General features: G+C 40.1%; 1 protein-coding gene across 2 annotated transcripts in view; it reads left to right on the top strand.

Annotated features, from left to right (window-relative positions):
• The first annotated feature begins 183 nt into the window (after positions 1-183).
• The window catches only part of LNX2 (ligand of numb-protein X 2), a 56,034-nt gene continuing 35,481 nt past the window's right edge, over positions 184-20,736 (top strand). The window contains exon 1 of one of the 2 annotated variants that reach the window (XM_050333277.1): positions 184-343. The gene's annotated coding sequence lies outside the window, so the exon portion shown is untranslated. Of the gene's footprint in view, positions 344-7,388; positions 7,449-20,736 lie in introns of those variants that run through there. The other variant, XM_050333280.1, reaches the window with a different exon arrangement.

Here is a 20,736-nt window from a genome sequence, read left to right as displayed (position 1 = left end):
GCCCGCTCCGCCCGCGCCCCCCGCCGCCCCCGGCGCCGCGCTGCCGATCAGGCGAGCGGCGGGGACACCCCGGCCCCGGGCTCCGCCGCGTCCCGCCCCGGCCCCGCTGCCATAGGCTGCGGGCAGCCCGGCCCCGCGCCCCGGGCCGCGGCCGGACTGGCGGAGCGCCGCTGTCACTTGGGCCGCGCCGCTGCCCGCGGCGGGGGGCGGAGGCGGGAGCATTGGCCCGGCTCGGCCCGGCCCGGCGGAGACACGCTCCGCAAGTGCTGCTGCCCGGAGTTTGCTTCCCGTAAGGCGGGGCTGGCGCGGCTGAGGAGGAGAGCGCGGCGCGGAGCCGGCGGCGGTGAGTAACTTCCCTGCCCCGCCGCGGCGCCGGGCGGCTCAGCCCCGCTCAGCCACCTCCGCGGCGGCGGCGGCGCTGGGGGTCCCCGCGGGGGCGGCGCGGCCGGGCTGAGCCGCTCTGAGGGGGCAACAAGTCCGGGAGAGGGGCTGGGGCCCGGGGCCGGCGTGCGGGGTTGAGGTGGGAGCTCGGGAGCAGCGTCCCCGCCCCGGAGCCCCCGCTTCGGCGGCGGGGCTCAGCCCGGCGGCGCTGCCCCTTTGCGAGGCTGAGCGGGGGGCTCGGGGGCTGGCGACGCGCCCGGGAAGCACCTGGTTCTGGGGACCCCCGATACACCGATGCTGCTCTCTCTCGTGGCTCAGTTAAAGAAGCTGCTGCCTGGAAAGGAGTCAGATTACTGCGTGCGGGGGAGGCAGAGGAACAGCTGCGAGCGAACCCCTGCTGCAGGAGCGGGTTTCAGGTTGTGTGTTTTACAGCTGCGCCAGAGGAACTCGGGGCTGACTGCGAAATGCCGCTGGAGCCCGTGTGGTTGGCAGCTATTTCCAAACGTCGACTCCAGCCCTCGATGCTCTGACCCACACTCCCCGTTTTTCTCCCTCATTTGTTAGCTCCTATTGCTGAAAACGTGGTTAGGAAACTTTAAACCTCGTGTCTTCTATGCTTTAACAGGGCATACTTGAAAATTATCTCTGCTTTTGACGGAACACTAGTACTTGGCCAAGTAATTGAGAAAACAGTTGCTGGAGCTGTGGTAGTGGCGGATCTGGCAGCCCCTGGTGACTTTTGTTACCGTGTTCCTAATGCATAGTGCTGATTGTTTACTTCTGTAGAAATCCACTGTTAAGTACCTCCGAGCTTCCTTTAATTCCTCTTTTAATTACATGATATTGGGGTTTGTTTTTTGTCTGTGACTGCGAAGTTAAAAAAATATGTCTGTTAGGGATTAGCTTTGGGCTACGTTTGATAGTCTCTGGAAGTAAATTTCAAATCATAAATGCTTTCGAGCATCTGTTCAAAAGAGAAACTGTTCTGAGCTAGACTCTCATTAAATAAACACTTTGAATTACTGATTTTTTTATTCCTCTACCCAATTCTGTCTGGCTTCGCAGTGCTTTATTGTAAGCTGCAATCCAGCAGCAGATCAAGGAGGCTTAGGAAGAAGCATCAGATGGTTTTGGTTAGTGTCCCTACCACTTGGAAAATAAACATGTTAATACCATATGCTACCCTGACTTTATTAAAACAAGTTTCCTCAAAATGGAAATAAGTTATATCAATTTACTTGCTAGAACCATTAAGAGAGTCTTTTATAATTACTCTTTTTTTTTTTTTTTTTTGCGTAATGATCAGCTCACTGAGTAAGGAATCCTCTTTTCTGAACACAGTACAACATAAAATTATTTACTCCAAATTCAGCAGGCTGCAAAGAACACCATTGTGCCCAAGTAGATTTCTTTTTTTTTTTTAATAAAGTTTTTAATATTATGTTTTAAAATGCTTGTACTGTTATATTCTAAAATCTGTGGATATTGGAGAAAATAAAAAAAGGCAGCATAATTTTAAAATGAGAGTTTAAGTACTGAATTTCTAACCATATTGACCCTTAACTTCACCTAGTGACTTCAACAAGAGAGAACCCAGGACCTTCGACTCAGGTCTGGGATTTGCAAATACAGTATGACTTTCTAACACTGGACTCAAATTTTCTGTATTAAAAACAAACAAACAAATATTTAGGGGCAGAACTTTGCAAGAGGAATATAAGCTGATGATTAAGTGGAAAAGTACTGTTCTCTTGGGACAGGCTAAAAAATAAGCTTACTAAAAGCTGTCATGCCAAAAATGTTGGCTTTGACATTGCAAGCTTTGGCATTTGCTTGGAGTCTTCTTTCTTGGAAATGCTGACCACCTCAGTGAAACTTTTCTTTTTGTAAGGCTTTACATGTACTGAACAGCCTGTCACTCTCAATTGTGGTATATATTTATGGACCTATATCATTAAAAAACAGCAGAAGTGTGTTAGTTACCAGTTAAAACTATACTTGAAAATACTCCAAAATAACCCCCTTTTCTTTTATCCCATTTTTTTGTACTCTTAAAAAATGTAATAGAGTTGAAAGCAGCTGTGAAGAAGTTGTGTGAACAATATCAAGATGAAATGTGTAAAGATATGATGTGTACTAGACATTGAATTAGTATTAATTATTGCCTCAGATCAGCAAGATGCTGCTTGTTTAAGGAGCTGTTAGACATCAAGAACTGTAACTAATAAGAAAACAGCATTCATTCAGTGTTAAAATGCTCTGTGGTGTAAAAGGCATCAGAGGAAGCTGGTTGCTTAGTTGATGCAGCAGTGGCTTGTCTGTGATATTTGAAAATTCTTTGTTGATTTGCTATGCAGAAGCATTTTAACGTGACCCCATTGAATTGCATGCTGCTTAAGTGCTTTATTAGGTCAGTGGAGTTTGTTGTTTAGAAATTGTAGTGCCTTTTGAGGATGAAAATGCTTTTAAATATCGGTATTAAGTTATGTAATTGTTGGGTCATTCTGTCTACAGAGCAATAAAGAGTAATAATGTTGTGGTTTATGCTTTTTGGTTTTCTTGGTCCCAATTCTGTAGATGTTTGTGTTTACATATGTTTAATTTTAAACATCCAAGTATTTCTTTTGGAATTAGTGAGTCTGTTCTTAGGCTTAATGTTAAGCCAGCATGTAAATGTTTTCAGGGTCAGGATTTATGTTCACAAAGTTCATGGGATAAACCTGTCATGTGTTTTCATACTGATTGCTCTGTATTCTGCATGAGATAATGATGGTAGCTGACTTCTGCTTCTGAACTGGGGACTGGTTTATACGACAGCATGTGTGGAGGTGCCTCCAGCCCTGCCGCTGCATTACGTGGTGTAGCACTGCTGTATCCGAGCTGACTTCATCCTTGCAATGTGCTTTGCAGTGCTACAGGCATCTCTTTCATTTGTGAAGTACTTTGGTGATATCAGAGATGTCAATCCTTTATGTTCTTGTAGATGCTTGTTTCAGCTGGTGTCTGTTGTGGGCTGAAACAGGGGGGAATGTCATGCTGAGCTGTGCATTAGATGGTGAACACAAAATCTGAAGAATGCAGTCATTTGATACAAAGTCAGGTAATTTGTGAAAGTGCAAGATTTCAAGTTGTCTCGCATTTCTGCAATTTTCCCACCCTAATAGTGGGAACTACTTTTATTTTAGAAATGGAAACTTGGGGTAGCATAGCTTAATATTTTCAGTCTCTTTTTTTTCTTTCCAAGTAAGCAAGTAGATGTTGCTCTGGGGTTGTGGAATGTCATTAAGAATGTCTAGAATTTTCTTGCTGTTATCATAATAAACCAGACCAAATTAGGTAAGAAAGTAATTATTAGATTATAAATGAGTCAGATCAATGTTATACAGAAGTCAGTTTTTGCCCAGGAAGAGTTGGTTTACTTTGGGATAGAGTGATAGATGTTGCATTTTGCCTGTTTGTTCTTTCTTAATTCCACAGAGAGGACTCATTGAATCATCATCGAATGGTTTGAGTAGGAAATGATCTTACAGATCATTTAATTCCAACTCCCATGCCCTGGGCAGGGGCACCTTCCCCTAGACCAGGTTGCTCAAAGTCCCATTTTGGAGGAGCTTGGAGGAGGTGATCGTTGAATATTAATAAGGTTTTTTGGGTCCCTCTTCCCTCCAGGGCATTATCCTACAATGCTCAAGCAAGCAGATCCCTGAAGAGACCAGTCTGCTCTCCTGAAGCCAAGGGTAGTGACCCTGCTGTGCCCTTTCCTCATTCCCCTAAAGTTCTCAAACTTTGCTGTTCCAAGGTCACTGCAGTCAAAGTGACTGGGCACAAAGGTCACAAAGTCAAAGCTGCCCTGGAGCTTCACATTCCCCACCACCCCCTCTTTGCTGGTGAGAACAAGGTCCAGCATAGCACCTCATCTGTCACTTGGGGACTGGAAGTGTTTTTATCTTCAATTGGAGAGATGTAACATGCTTAACCCCTGCTTGATGGGCTGTGCAGAACCCCTGTTTGTAGAACAAAATGCAATTTGATGGAGTATGTCCAGTATATGAACTGATCCAGTTTTAAAATGCTGTAAATGGTAGTAAGAAATAGTTCTAGATAATGAAGCAGAAGGAACTATGACTTACTTATCCTTTTTCTAGCAATAGAGCACAATGGAAAGTAGTGCATGTTAATGGAGAACCCACATGTGTCTAGGCAAAAAGGAGGAACCCAGTAGCTGCAGAAAGGCAAAGTGGGATCAGGTTTTGGATCTGGTTGCCTGGAGTGGTGTAAAGCTGTCAGTTATTATTCAACAGAGTAGGGAAAACTGAGCGACAAGCTTCCTTCTTCTGTATTATACATTCCTTGCAGTGGGAGTGATTTTGGAGCGTGATGTAGACTCTGTTCCTGAGCCCCCAACATCGCGCTGCCACTGCATGTTCCCATGACCTTGTCTGAAGAGGTTGCACAAGCCCAGTGGAAGATGTCGGGATGCCAGTGCTGTGCATTCCCAGGGGCTGGCTGGTTAGAAAACAATTTGAAATAAGCACAGTTTATTATTGGGTTCAAGGCAGTGTTCTTTTATGCTGTCACTTTTATGACTCTTGCAGTTGTACTCATTGTGTAGATTTTTATTTTCTTTGCATGCAATTTTTACTTGAATCCAAGTTCTCCACCACAGAGAACCTGTCTTAATGCAGTGCCATTTTCAAAAATTTTGGTCCCGAAAGGCAAAGAATATCAGTGACGCAGGATTTTAAGCTCTTACCTTCCTGTGGCTTTTTTTGTTCTTCAGATTGGTTCTAATCCTTGTTTCTGAGTTCATAGATAGGAAAAAGAAAGCTAATGCAGCAGAGGTTTTTGGCACAACAGAAGCAAATTGAAATTCAAGCAAAGCTAATGGAGGCTGACTTGTGTACTGAAACCAGTTTGTGGGGAGTGATTTTTCATAGTAGCAGTCTTGTGCTTGGACAAGCTGTCGTGTTCTACCACAGGAATGTTGTGTTTGATTTGAAGGGACCAACCCATGCGGTTTGTTTTTTTCTGATAAAAAGCAACGTCTCAGAATCCTGGTGCGATTTTTCTGGCTGTCAAGTTTTGGTTGGTATTCCTGAACAAAGCCTTAATTTAAAAACAAAACCAAAAACAACAACAACTTAGCTGGTATCTGTGAGCCACCTTTGTTGGTGCATTTTACTTTGTCATACTGTGAATGTGCTTTTGTCTGCATACCGCAGTGTCCCCAAATGAAAGGAGCTGTATCATACTCTTAGAACAGAGCCTATAGGGGTATACCCATGTCATCCAAATCATACCTCTAATTGACATCACTACTTGCAAAAACTAAACAGTAAGAAAACCCGTAACCCTTACAAGGCTCTTAAGCTAACCACATTTTTACTTCAACACAGTTGTTTTTTTCCACTACCATCAGTAATGGCCTGTGCAGAACAGCACCATCCAAGTCTATCCTATAGCTGGGTAGCCTATATCTAGAGCAAGTCATATTTCAAGGAGGATACTGGAGGCGTTCATGTCTATATGTGCCTCATGGATAGTGCAATGAATATCAGCAGTAGATTAAATACTTAAATGTGGGCTGTTAGTTTGCCTCTATGCATTTGGAGGTTAAAAGTTACAGAAAAAAAAAAAAAGACACAAACAAAACCACAAACCAGAAAAAACTATCGCCTCGTCATGCAGAAGAGGATTGCTTATTGTTACCTCCAAGTTTTACATTATTTACCAACAGCCCACCCTTCTTTGTCTTCTTACCTCTTCTTATTGGTTCTGTTCCCCTGCCCCATATAATTTTCTCCCCCTCTTTTTTTAAATCAAATTGTTTAGCATTTGTTTATAACCAGAGTGAAATAGCTGTAAGTGAAAGCTGATCGATGCATCACAAGACCGCATAGATCCTAATGTGTTGTGTAATCGTTCTGGTCGTGTTCAGAGAGTTTGCTGTAATCCCCATTCCGATCATAGAGCTCTAACTACCCTCGACACAGTATGTGTGCTCCACAGCTGTCATCCAAACCCACAGTGCTCCCCTGGGCTACCTCAACTATGAATTGTAGTAACTTTGTTTTTTTTTTTTAACTTCTAAGAAACATTTTTCAATGAAGCTTCTGAAGCAGGTTGATGAGGATTTCCTTCTGTCTGGCCTCTTTTTCCTGTTTTTATGTCTTGTTTGCTCAGGAAGGGTTTTCTCATCCATGTATTGTTACTGACAGAAGCTAATGGAGGCTCAGGCAGTGAATTAGTAAAATAATTCTGTCCTGCATTTATGTTAATTAAAAATTAGTACAAGTCAATTCCTGGACTGTTTTTGCAATTAGTGCATTGCCAATCTGTCATTGCTGCTTCTAATGAAGATTGAAGGTGTAAAAATCACAGGGTTTCCAGCCTAATATTAAACCAGTACTGAATGCCTTCAGATTTTAGATTTGCTTCTTAACTATTTTAGTTCCTTTTAAATGTTAAAGCTAATCTCGATTATGATAAAAGTATGGGTATTTTTTTTACTTGTGGATCTGTCATGCATTTAATGCAAATGTCTTAAAAAGGCATGTAAGTTAGATCTGTTCGTATACATTACAAAGCTTCATAAGAATTCAGTGACAACCACCAAATGTATTTCTTTTTGAAATCAGCAGTAAAAAGAGATATCTGTCTACTTATCTGGCAAAATAACCACTCTCCATTCTTGTTACCTGGGGGATAGCTCAGCATGTCTGTTTACTCTAGATACTTTTATATTCTGTAGCTGGAAGTGACACGAGCTGAATTGGGCTTCACTGCATGTACAGCAGCAAATATACCTGTCATCATGTATTTTATACAGTGTTGGAATGATCCTGTATAAATAATACTTATGGGTTTAGTTGTGTGGAGCATTTTTTCCCCCCTTTGAAATCCATTTTGACTGGTAGCTGCTGACTTATCTATTGACTGTGGCTCTCCTGCTTTTTGCAGAGAAAATAACTTTGCAGTGAAGCAAAAGTGAAGGTGATTCAGTGGTGGTGAAAAGGAGAATCAGCAGCACATCTTGTCTGAGCACTTGACCTGAGTTGTCTTGCCATGTAAGCAGAAAAAGAGAATCTATGGGAAAATTAACACTAAAGTGAGTGGTAATGCAGAATTTTGGGTTGCTGGAGTGTGAAATGAAACTGTTATCAGTCCTTTCTTCTACAGTAAGGGATATGTGCTATTGACTAGAGAAATGCTATAGAAATGTAATGCTTTCCTAAGTTATATTTTGAAAAGTTTGAAAAGCTGCGAAGCCAGGAAATGTTCATAACTAAGTGCTGTGCCGCTATGAAGTGGAAGATACTTAATCAAGAACTTTTGGGTACAGCTTTACATGTTACCTCCTACATATGATCAGAACCATATGGATTTCACAAGAGCTATCTTTTAAGTTAAGTCTCAAGTTTAGTGAAGGCAACTTAATTCACACAGTAATGTCAACTTTGTGCTGAGATTTATTTCTTTTTGACTCACAGTGTCAAAGAGGAAAGAGTTCTATTTTAGCTGCAATACTGATTTTGAGGATAAAGAAGATATTTTGTTTTGAGGTGTCAATATAGGTGAGGCCGTGTATACCTGAAAACCTGCTAAGCAAGTTAAGTTGAAATGCAGGAGAGAAGGGACTTCACTTGAATGCACCCACGTGTGTTAGGAGCAGTTGCTATCCTGTATGTTCTATTTTTCAGGTGATGTATCACATGCTGAGTCTTACTTAACCATCCCTATAGCTTGACTGCAGTGGTGACTCCATGGGGTCCTTTGTAGGCATGAGAGTCCTTTTGCAGGCTCCTGCTTCCAGGGAAGTCACTCAATTCACCACAGCTATGATGATGTGGTTATAGTAAAGCATCCCTTGTGGCCTTTCTTTGCTAGGGCTGCTTGTATGGGTCTGGTTAACATTCTACTCGCCATTGAACTTACTTTACAAATATTTGTGTATATATAAAATTAATTTCTCTATATAAAGAAATAAAATGGCATAGAAAGGGGAAAAAAACCACCCCTGTACTTACTATTTTCTTTCAACAATTCTCTCTTTTATTTCTTTTCAGACCTTAACTTAGAACTACTTCCAAATTTATCTCTAACATCTAAGCTTTTTTATGGAAGAATGAAGCAGAAGTACAGTAGTAAAAGACATAGAAATCTGATCCAGTATGTTTTTACCAATCTAATTATTGTTCAGTTCTTTTTAATTGTGAAGTAACTTTATTCCTCTAGTGCTGGAAGCAGTTAACAGCAGTGAGGAGCTTCAGTAATGTGTTGTTTAAATAGAAGATCTGTACAGATATTATGAATTATCAACACTCATTATAGAAAAGTCATGAACAGTTTATGGGTTTCATTGAGGGGATTTTTATCTGAATCGCCACACCAAAAGTTTGGAACACAATAAATGTGTGACGGAAAAGTAGTAACTTTATAAGATAAACAGAGTTATTTTCTTGATTTTCCAGCTGATGAGTAAAATATATAAAAAGACATCAACCAAAGGCATTGAAACATATGATAGCAAAAGCATAGTCCACAGGCTATTCTGTCCTTATTTAATAATAAACTTACTCAACTTTTTGACATAAAATAAACCTGCTTCTCAAATTTGAAATAAAATGGAAGCAATTAAAGAGGTGGAATAACCAGTCATTTAATCAGATATTAAAACTGTATGAAAACATTTAAAAATTTAATTTTAATATATTGATAACAGTCTTTATTGGAAAAAGTGCTTTGATTTTACATGAATTGACAAGGATTAGGATTTAATAGTGAATTAATTACTGTTTTCTGTTTGGGGGGGGGGGAAATATATTCTGCAAAGATTTTGCTTTTAATGCTGCCATCTTTCTTCCCAGATGTTCTCAAATACATTCTGCATTGTTTTAAAACAACTCTAATCTTTAATACGATTATCTGTAAACTTCCTTTGTTTACTAAGGGATTTTTTCAGATTATCAAATCATTTTGTATACAAATCCTCCTTTTCTTGGTGCATGCTGTAACTCTCAGTTGCATGCCTGAGGCAGTGCCCCAAGTGAAACCAACTGACATCAATTATTGATGATTACTTTCTGCCCGCTGGGAGGTGAAATCGAGTCTCCAGTCTCAATTCAGGATTCATTTCAAACGGAGGGTAATGAGAGCAGGTGCAGGGAGACTCCTGAACCTGTGCACTGATTTGCAGCATAAGCATAGGCACGATGCTTATGAGTATGTGGGATTGAGAAGAGGAAATGGTTGGAGCCAAAGTTGTTGTGTAGTTTTAAAGAATTTGTTCGGTAGTTTCCTAGCACCCGCACATCAAAATGAGAGAAACTATCATGTCTCACTGTGGTAGTATTTCATTGCACCAGGGCATGGGATAGCAATTAATGGGAGGGGAGAGCCCCTCTGTCCCAGTTCTTCATCCCACCTGAATATGTCCTGATCTGATTCACTTTGACTCTGTCAGTCTTCATAAACTGAAACTACTCCTTATTTCTCGTGCACCAGTAACTGTCTTTCATTGGGGTTTCCTAAGTGTGAGATCAAGCAACCTAACAGTGGACATGTGCTTACGCATCCCTCATGTACTCCCTTTTGTGTCCGTCCTTTGCATGGGATCGGGCTGCTGGGGTTAAAAAACATCTGCTGAACAGAAACCAGCAACTGTGTTACAACATGGGGTCAAAAGATTTGGGGAAAACTGGAAGGCAGTGGGTAAACTAAAAGGTAGCGTTTCCTAATTTTGTAAATTAGCTTGCAACGTGAGTCATCATGTTTTAACATTGCTACATGTAATTTTTACTCTGTCTTTTTAATGCAACAGTTGTAGCAACTTCATTGTTAATAAAACCCTTATTGCTTATGAGGTTTGAAAGGAACTGGCAATACTGCCTGAGCTATAAGACAGCTTAGAGACAGGGGAAAACTTTATTATCCTTTAGGGGAAAATTAGTCTGCTTGGGGTTTTTTTTTTTTTTTTTTTTTTTTTTTTTTCTGGAGGACAAAATAATGAGTGAGGATCTGGGTCCAGCCAGGTTTTCCCCACTGCAAATTTTTTCTAATGCTGGCTACCTCTCATGAGCCTACCTGCCTGGGTTTCCCAGCAAAACATTCACACTGGGTGTTTTTTTGGTAAGCTGTCTCTAGACTTACTAAAAAACAGAAAAAAGAAGGGGCAGATACATTTTTTTTCAGAATCCAATGTGGAATTTCTTGGGACAGAGCAAGTTGTGCAGGCACATGAGCATTTTTCATGTTTGAAATTGTCAGAATCTGTTGTAAGGAAAAAGGTCAGATGTGAATACAAGAATATGACATTTCCTCATCAGGACTGCCTCTCCATCCTCTGAATTCAGTTCTAACACCAAATGTTGTAGGGAAGAGTGAGAAGTAAGCAAAAGAGGATGCATCTTCAAAGGACAAATCAGTGATGAGAGCTTCCCTGGTTGTCAAAAGCCTGAGTAAGCAGGTGGGGCTGGCAGCATGCCCTGAAGGTTAATGCGTCGGTCACCAAGCTGGAGGGGGAGGCAAAGCCCTCCCTTCTGCTGGGATTCTCAAGAAAGATGGCCTGAGAAGGCTTCTGGCTACTGGCTCTCATGTCACCTTGGGTACCAGGAGAAAGAAATGGTAGCTAGGACTGAAAATATGCAGGACTAAAAAATAACCAGCCAAAAAAACAGTGTATATAGTATCGGTGGCATTTAGAACCACGTTGGTTTCTTTGGTGGGCTCCAAGCAGCAGCAGGGCCAGTGTTTCCTTTCTTTGCAACTGAGCTGCCTCGGCGGGCTCAGAGGCTGCCATCCACCCTCGCAGCCACCCCAGCTGCCTGCCACACTAGCTGGGCTTTTATGGTGCCTCTGAGGCTATTCCTGGATGTCAGGTGTACACTGGAGAAATACTGCCAAATTTTTTTCAGCACTAATGCAGGAGAGGTCTAGCTGAGCACAGAGACAGTGATATTGTTAATTTTCCAGGCTGTTGCTATCTTACTCTCAGCCGTCCCTAGATAGCCTCACCATTTTATGTTTCCTTTCTAAGAGTGTGAGCCAGGATGTCATAATATCCAAAATCAAATGTACCAGAAAATATAATAAATTAGAGTCAGGCTAGCAGAGTAATTGAAGAATAAACTGAATTTTAAACAACACAGGATTGTGTTATGAACTGATTGCTATGCACAAAATGCACCAGAGGAGTGTGACTTCACGTAGATTTACTATTGATGGCAGCATTTCCTAGATTGCAAAGAAATGAAAACGGTGTGAACTTTTGAGTTAGTATCACAACATAATATTGCAGTGGAGAAGTACCATTCTAGTTACACTGCAAAGTAATTCCAGAAGAAAAAATTTCTCAGTGCTTTATTTATTTATGTAAGAAGTTTACATGAATTTAAAAATTCTTGAGCTTATAAAAGTCACAAAGGGAGTGCAGGCCTTAGCATGGAAAGAACTAAATTCTCCCTCGACTCTTAATGTAATCCTTCTGTAAGAAATTACTTAGGAAATGTAACAGTAGAGTGGATTCCTCTCAATTCATAAAATTGAGTTGAAGGACTTTATGTGTCGTTAAGGAATTTTAAGGTTGTTTGCCAGTATGGTTTTATGGGAGATAGACTGCATATTTTTCTTTGAATAAATTTTCCAGGTTTTTTATTTCATTAAAAGCAGATAATATACATACATAAGACATTTTAAAAGTAATGCTCTAGTTGTCATGCTGGTAGAGATGTAGGGACATGGCATAAGAAAGACTGGATTTGTGAGCTACAAGTTACTTCACCTGAGCCCTGGAAGCTGAGCATCCTTGTTCTCTTGGTCTCTTGAAATGTGAAATGAGATAGTGCTAGTGAAAGCCACCCTGGACACGGCTTATACAACTGGAAGCCATGGAAATGCAAGCAATCTGTAGCAACGTATTTGCTAAAAGATAACAAATGTTGTTTGAGCTGCTGGGTTGAAGAATCTGTGTGGATTGTATGAAAGAGGGCCCTGTGCAGAGGCTGACCTGTCTTTGTTAAAGTAATCAAACTGTTTATGTGCAGAGAAACCTGAAAAACACTTTGGGCAATACCTTATTTTTTAATCTCTCTGATTTTGAGAATGCGACGTCAATTTTGTAAGGATGAGATTTTTGGCGGCAGTGATTCAAGCTCAAGGCAAGACTCTGCCACTTCCAAAATTACGTTGTGCGGTGGAAGCAAATGGAAGGGCTGTTCAATGGGAGAAATCAAACATAAGCCTTTGGTGACAGGGAGGGCAGGAACAGAAAAGAACAGTATTACTGCACTGAAAGAATATAATTTTGTAGCAACAAGCAGTATGATTTGTTTAATTGAATGCTTTTAAGTTTAAAGGTTTAAGTTGTATTTAAACGTGAAATGGTATTGTCTATTTTCATTATTCTTGTAAAATTTAAATAAATTTCTCTACCAGGAATGGTAATGAAATACATTTGATTTTTGAACTAATTTTACTGAATAGTGAGAAAAGGTAGTTCTTGTGAGATAAATACTTGAATATAAACAGTAAGCTTTAGCATTATTAAACTAATTCAAAGTGCTGTTAAATCCCTTGATTTAAATTACTTCACTGTGCCATGACCTAGTGGAATTAGAAATTAATCTGGAAGATGCAATTAATAACTACTTATATCCCCCATGTAATACTTAAAATTAATTGTTTTTCTGTATGTATTTTGATGAGTTAATAACTTATCTCCTCGCATTTATCCTGCGCCTCTGTAGAAGTGGACTGAGGGATCACCGAGAGGCAGGAGGGAGGACGACCAGCTACTTTGTGTCCCTCCAGGCTACCAGGGGAGAGAGATAGTGAGCACCAGCTTCATAAGCTGCAAACCGCCTTGGCTCTGACTCTTCAAACTTGTGTAGCAGAGAACTTGGGCGAATGCTGTTATAAAGTAAAAAATAATCTCCCTAGCAGTAGGGGGGGAAATAGGCAGCATTAAACCCACTCAAAAAGAAACAAGCAGTACAGGAATTCATATAGGAAGGTTTTTGAGGAAGGTAATCTTCAAGTTCTGATATTTCTGCTTGCTTCAACAGCAAGTTCTGACATTTTGTAAAAAATTCAGAGCTCTCCTGTGCTATTGCTCCTGTTTCTTTCTCTCTACTCTGCATCCCAGGTGACTTTTGGTGAATTACAAAACGCTATTTTGTCTTTGAGAGCTTTCCCCAGTGGATCACACTTGTAACAAGAATTTTTTTCTAACTGTGGTAAATCTCTTTTCTAGTGCTTCTTACCTAGTTAACTTAGCACGTGAAATCTGTATACTGTGGATCGACTCTCAGTGCAGGTAAGACCACTCGAGAAACTTTGAGTGCAGTTGTTAGGGAGGAATATGATGGGTAAATGGAGTTCTTGCTGAGAGTTGTGCAACCTGATTTTCTTTCAAAGTATGTTTGTGTCATGGAAGAATGTAAGAATTTCTGATAAAGTTTATTGCAATAATAAATGGTAGAAACAAGTCAGTTTGTTTGGGAAGCTGCAGACAATTGAATGATGTGTTACAATTTAAGGAATATATTCTCTATAACATTTAGAAGCAGAAAATCTAAACCATTTTCACAGAGTAAGTGCATCCTGGAAACATGCAGTAGTTATCATGATTAACTATAGGAAAACAACTCCTTGTTCAGTCCTGCAGTAAGGTACCTAAGAGTCCTTTGAGGAAGGTCACCAAAGGGAGCATTAACAAGGAACCCAAAGGTGCTGTAGCTGGGACATGGGGTGCAGGTGGTACTTGGGACCTGCTGGTTTCTGACGTGAATGCACATGCTAACACATGAAAGCTGGAAGGACTTGAGAAAAGCCAAGAAGTTTACAAAAAAATAATTAGCAGCAGGTTTATGGTATTTATTCAAGAGCTCTTCTTTCCTTGTCTAATCGGTAAGTAAACCACAGTGCATAGTGCATAAAAGTAATGGGAGGTTTCATAATTCTATAAAGATGTTTACATATCTGGTGGCATCACTGACAGGCAGCTAATACACCTGGGTATGTCTGGTAATGGTTTGCTACAGACTGAGAAATATCATAAACACCTAATGATGGGGAGCCCTCAGGAGCAGTAAACACGACTAGTTAATACCACTAGGTAGAGATTTCACTGTTGGATGCAGAATTGCAGAAATGTGTATTTAATGTGTGCACGCAAACTAATCACTTCAGCAAGGTACACTGTATAGTGATGCTATTGGGATCAGCACTTGATCATACAATTGCTGTTAAGGAATGCTTTTCTTGTAGTAGGTGGGCAGGGAGCCAGCATTATGTAAAGTTAATAATGTCATTCCCCAGCTGCTAATAGGGGGGACAGGTGGGATGGGAGATCCTGAGGCCAATATGCATCCTTGTATGCCCTGCTGCTGCAGTGTTGCACTGCTGAGGATCATTTTATGGTATGTTGTTGAATCCTGTAAGGAAAGCCTTGCAATCTGACAGTCAGCTTTGTAGTAGAGACTTTAATGCTTGAAGAATCTCTTCAGTGTGTTATTTTAAATTATGTATGCCCCAAAGCAAGTATAAATCATAGAATCGTAGAATACCAGGTTGGGAAGGACCTCAAGGATCATCTAGTCCAACCTTTCTTGACAAAAGTACAACTAGACAAGATGGTCCAACACCCCGTCCAGATGAATCTTAAAAGTGTCTAGCACTGGGGAATCCACCACTTCCATGGGGAGAGTATTCCAGTGGCTGATTATGCCTCTTGTGTCCAGTCGGAATCTCCAAAAGGTGACTTGTACCCCTTGTCTTTTCTGTGTGTCTCCTTGTGAAATAGGAGTCTCCACCATCTTTGTAGCCACTGTTTAAATACTGGAATATGGTGATAAGGTCCTCCCTAAGCCTTCTTTTATCGAGGCTCAACAAACCCAGTTCTCTCAACCTCTCCTAATATGGCAAGCCTTTCGCTTCTTTGATCATCTTTCCCCTCTCTGGACCCTCTCCAGCCTCTTCACATCTTTTTGGGATGCTTCTGGTGTGTCTGTTAGATAGGGAGATGAATAGCTCATAAATTCAGATGTTGCTTTGTTTCATGTGCAGTGACATAGACTTTGATGGTTGTAATGTTGCAACACAAAGGCATTTTGAGTTTTGTGAATGCAAGAAGGAATATTAATTCCCTTCAGCTTTATCCCCAAGAAGTCCAATGAAAAAAAACCAAGAAAGCGCCTTTCACATATTTTGTTACATTGTTTTCCTACTTTGGTAAGAGCTACTTCTCTTCAGCCTTGATAAAGGATGTAGCAGCTAAAAAGAAGCTTTTCTCATGTGAAGAAAAAGGGTGAGAAATTGCAAAATGAGTTTAGAAGATAGTCAAGAGAAATATTTCATAGGGCTTTCAGAGGATCCGTTTTTATGAAAGTGGGAGAACTACAGATACAAAGTCCATACATGAGGCAATAGTTTGTTTGAAGTGGGATACTAGTAAAATTGTGGGGGTTTTTCCTCCCAGCTCTTCCATGTTTCTGAAGAGGGCATGGAAGAAGAGGAGTTCATAATGGTTAAAACCTTTGTGATTGTCAGTGACTTTGAGGTTCTTGGGTAAAGGCATTAAATAAGTGGAGTATACAGTGGCTATATCATGGCCAGTATATTGTTCTGTCACACCTTACAAAGTCAAAATGTCATGAGTTCAAAATATGTTTTCTCATATTTATGCACAACATAGAACAGCACAATTGCTCAGCTAAATAAACAGGACATTTTCCATTATAAGGTGCCATTACCTTTGTGCGTTCTTGTCATTTATGAAATCAGTGGGTGGTTAATTAAATTGCTCCTTTGGACTCTTCTGGAGGCTGTGTATTAATTATATTTTAGTGGTGGTGTGCACATTTCTCAACTTTTTAATGAGGGTAAAAGTTGTTTACCTCTTCCGTTAGAAATAGATTTTTGGGTTTGGTGTTTGGTGTTTTTTTGAGGTTAGTATGATATGGGGTTTTGTGGTAGGTTTTCTTTCCCATAACATATCATTATTCAGCTGCTTATTGCAATCATGGAGCATGTTTACTTGAAATGAAATCTTAAAATGTTAAATTTCCTATTGCAAAGTGCTACTAAAAATGTAGAGTCTGTGTGTTAAACCAAATGTTGTTGAAGGGAATAGGTTGACAAAAGCAGAGCAATTTTGGGATGTAAAAGAGATTTTCTGCAATGAATATGCCTACAGTATTGAGATACTGAATTACAAAACTACACAGATATGGACATTTTTTCAGAAAGTATGTGCAGTTTCGAGAAGAGTTTCAAGATTTCACTTTCATTTTCTTTCTTCAAAAAAACAGGATTTTCTTAAATAGAGGAGTGGAAGAAAGAAAAAGAATATTATATAATCCAATTTGTTGTTTTTCTTGCAAACATTGTGTTCCTTTACGTAATATTTTTAGCATACAGCACATGGAGAGCATGACAGAGACTTGAAACCTTCTGTATGCGTTGTAAAGCCACGATATGCCTGGAGTTACTGTAAGTATTCCTGTGTGTGTGATGCCCACGCACACTTGCCGGGTGTGCTTACAAAACTGTGATGTGCTAGATGTAGTAGCAATGTTTCATTATGCATTCTTGAGGAATTATGGGTGACATTTTAGCCTGCAGTTAATTTTAATATTAGGTTTAGGATTTGAAAAGGACACGGTGTAAGAGAGTGCTTGCAGATCCTTTACCCTGGCTGCTACTCTGGCTAGTGTTTCCTGAGCCACAGCTATTAGGACTTCACTCATATTCGTGTGAGGTTAGGTCATTAATTTACTGCTTTAAGTAAATCAAACCCCAAGAGCTGCTTGGTGATTATGAGAGGAACTGGTTCTGTTTTAATTACCCACTGGTGGATTAATTTGTGTATATCGACATGCCAACAACCTTTTTCCTTGAAGTTCTCTGTTGTGATGTGATGTGATATCCCCTCCTCCAGGAGGCCAACAGTATATTCTTTTCCTTTATGTTGGGCACGTATGCTGTGCTGCCTTCTCACCTCCACTGGGATGGAAGGATAAGAAATATAGACCAAAAAGGTGAGGAAGGGAAGGACCTGTCATGCTCTGTGTTGCAGGTTTTGTAACAGAACATGGGTGCCGGCTGCCAAGGAATTGTACCAGGGTGTTTTTGGGGCTCCGCTCTCGGCATTTTAAGGCTGCTTCTCTTGAGAGTCTGGGTGCTGGATGCTTAACTGCAGGTTAGATCCTGTGATGAGAACTACAAACAGGAAACAAAGGGATTGCTTTTGATTCAGCTTGTTTCAATTGCATAAGCTATTCAAACATGAAGTGTAAAGTGAGTCTCTCTTAAATTAGCTGGTTTGTGCTTTTCAGGTTGGTTTGTGTTTTTTTTTTTTGATTTTGTGTTTGTGGTTTTTTTGTTTGGGATTTTTTTTTTTTTTAGTTTCTCTTTTGGAGGGTTTTTCCTAAATTATATGTTGATTTTAGCAGGCGGATGCTTTTCAAAATGTTGTGGTCAGGAATCTAGATTTCACTTGTCTGAACACAAAGGCTCTTTATGGTGATTTGCATGTACATGTGTGAATGTTTAAAGATTAAAAGAATCATATCTTTGCGTGGTTGTAAAAATTCGAGTTTAAAAACACATTTCATGAATTACATGAGATAACTTACATAGTATCCTTGTAGTCAGAAAGTGAGAAAGAAGTACTGAAATAAGATGCAACATTTATGCAGATACAAGCAGAGGTCAGCATATGTTCTGGCTGAAATTAAACCAGTGTCCTCCTTTCTCGCAGCTATTTGTATTATTTATAATTGCATGAGATGTGTATTGAGAGGGTGGCTGGGAAATAAGCTCTTAAATGTGAAAGCTCTTTGGTCTCCTAGGATACATGTGGAGAAGTGTTTGTACAGTTACCCATAAGGTTTTCCAATGGGCATGCTGAAACCTTGATAAACTTCCAGGTAGCCTTCATAACCACCTTGCAAAAAAACTTGCTCATTTTACTGGGTGCTGTGCAGCACATGCAAAATTTAAGTAATAAAAATTGAAGATTTTTTTTAAAATCAGAAGGGGATGATATACTCCTGAAAAACAGAATGAGAAACTGAAGATCATTCAGACTTTTTTTCCTTCTTTTTTAATTAAATCTGTTTGCTTTCAGGACTTGTTGGTGTGTAGGTATTTTGAAATAACGGCACTTAATATTTTCAGCTGGAAATGTTTAACCCAAAGAATATTTCACATTTTGCTATTTTTCCAGGATTTGAGGAGGGGAAGGAGAGAGAAAGAAAATCAGGAGAGCAAGTGAGGCATCAGGTCTGGCTGTTAGGAGGCTTTTTAGTTAAAGATTTGAAATTGTTGGTGAGGTTCAGTGGTTCTGTTGGTGTATTTTCTTACCTTAAACATACTGTGAATTAATGTTTACAATAATTATTTGGGATGCGGTTTTATAGCTAGTTCATTGCATTCTCTGGCTCCCCTAGTTCATTGCATTCTCTGGCTCCCAGTTTTTTGCTTCTGGAAATCTCTAAGCCAAAGTATCTTCTTGGTTACATTTGCAAGTCTGAAGGGGGTCTGGAGGGCAGTGGAAAACTTGGGTCTCCAACCAGCCATTGCCTCAGCAGATGTGCTGTTCTCCAAATCCAGCATCCAGAAAAAAAACACCCTCAATGGATATGGGAAAGGTACCGTGATTTATTTTCATGTACTCAGTGGAAAAAAACCCCAAGACTCTTTGTAAACCCTTTCTGGTTTATATTCCGTTTAGTAATAAGGATTTGCTAAAGCAACACAATATACTCTAACAGCAAAATAAGTGTCAGTTCAGAATTTAACTTTATTGAAACCTAATGTTCAGTTAAACCGGTCCGTGTGGACAAGCAGTAAATCTGACTTCATATATTTCTAGTCTCAAAGTTTACAAAGGGAAATTATGCAAATTACTCCCTTTAGCCAAAGTATGCTGTATTATTGCAGAAGCCTTCTAGTTTAACTTCTCAGTTCCATGAAAGGTTTTACCTTTTCCGTCTTAAAATTCTTCAACTGTTATGACCTTTTCATGACTCTGTCCTCCCTATGTCTTTTATTTATAGTCACTCAACACAGGGAGGCAGACTAGTTGCCTGGGATATTATTTGTTTCTGTGTTCTCATCCCGTATGGCTGATGTTAAGAGACAGTGTTGCTTGTAGTTGAGTTGCTGCTTTTAAAGTAAGATGTCTCCTTTGAATGAGACTCTCATCATGTTCTTGTCTGCACTTCCGGTTTTCAGATTGCACCTGAAGTACAGGATAAAGGCTTTTAATTACCCTGTCTGTCCCCCTCTTGGTTCATTAAATTGAAATCATTATCTTTTTAGCTCTCTAAATCAGTGAAAACCAATGCTTTTTTTTTTAATTGCAGTACTAAACAGTTCTTTATAGAAGCATACAAAGTTGGTTTTCTGACACAAGTGTCCGTGTCTAGCTGAAAACTGGTAACTATAGAGCAGACTGGTTTTTGTGGGGTTGATACAGAAGGGACCCTTCTCAGGATTAAGTGTGCACTTCTTTTCTGGGTATTCCTTAGCTTTTTAGCAACTTTGCCAAGTGAAGATGACTTGTGGCATTGTCTTTAAACCCACTTAACCTTGTTCCTGTGAGCCACTAGATTGCTCTGAACTTGGTAGTAAGTTTGAGCTGCTTCTTACAGGATCTGGATTTTACAAACAGTGAGTTTGCAGGTGAACTTCTGAGTAATTTCTGGAATCCCTGTTGCTGATAGGAGCAGAGAAACTTGGAAGTATGCTATTTCCAAATACTCCATTGCATGGAGCTACCCTGGCCTTACCAACACAGCTACTACTGCTTCTGTACAAAGGGGTAGGCAGGTGTCTACAGCAGCACTGGTGTTTATGCGGCATTTCTGGCATCTCGTAGTCTTTTTGCACAGCACTGTGCCCTTTTTTTGTGAAAAAGAAAAATATCCCATGGGAATATGAGTCCTTATCTTGGAGCCACCATAATACTTTGGGTTCATTTGCACAGCTCCCAGTGCAACAGGATTGTTGTCTGTGATGGTTTCTGGCTCTTGGACAATATGGCAATTAAAAAAAAAAAAAAGTTTATAAAGTTTGAAAAATGTTTCATCTAAGTATCTGGCATAAAACATGTGAAAGTGTTTAGCATGGGTTGAGAGTAAAAAAAAGAAGTGCAGAAATAAAAGAGAAATTTAATTTTTTATGTTTATGAACCTAACCTAACTTGTTGAGAAGTGCTTTGTTTGGGAAAATGGGTATTGTGGTTAAGGAGTGCAAAGAAGATGGGTGCTCCGGAGGGTGAGTCGTCTGCCTTTTAAAGACCTCTTTCCAAAATCACTGCTAATGAAGTACTATCCTTCAAAGCAAGTCTGT

This window comes from Myiozetetes cayanensis, unplaced genomic scaffold, assembly GCF_022539395.1.
Source record: "Myiozetetes cayanensis isolate MyiCay16 unplaced genomic scaffold, myiCay2020 scf5-8, whole genome shotgun sequence".
In the NCBI taxonomy this organism is placed as follows: domain Eukaryota; kingdom Metazoa; phylum Chordata; class Aves; order Passeriformes; family Tyrannidae; genus Myiozetetes; species Myiozetetes cayanensis.
This window is presented reverse-complemented; position numbering and strand designations above follow the sequence as displayed.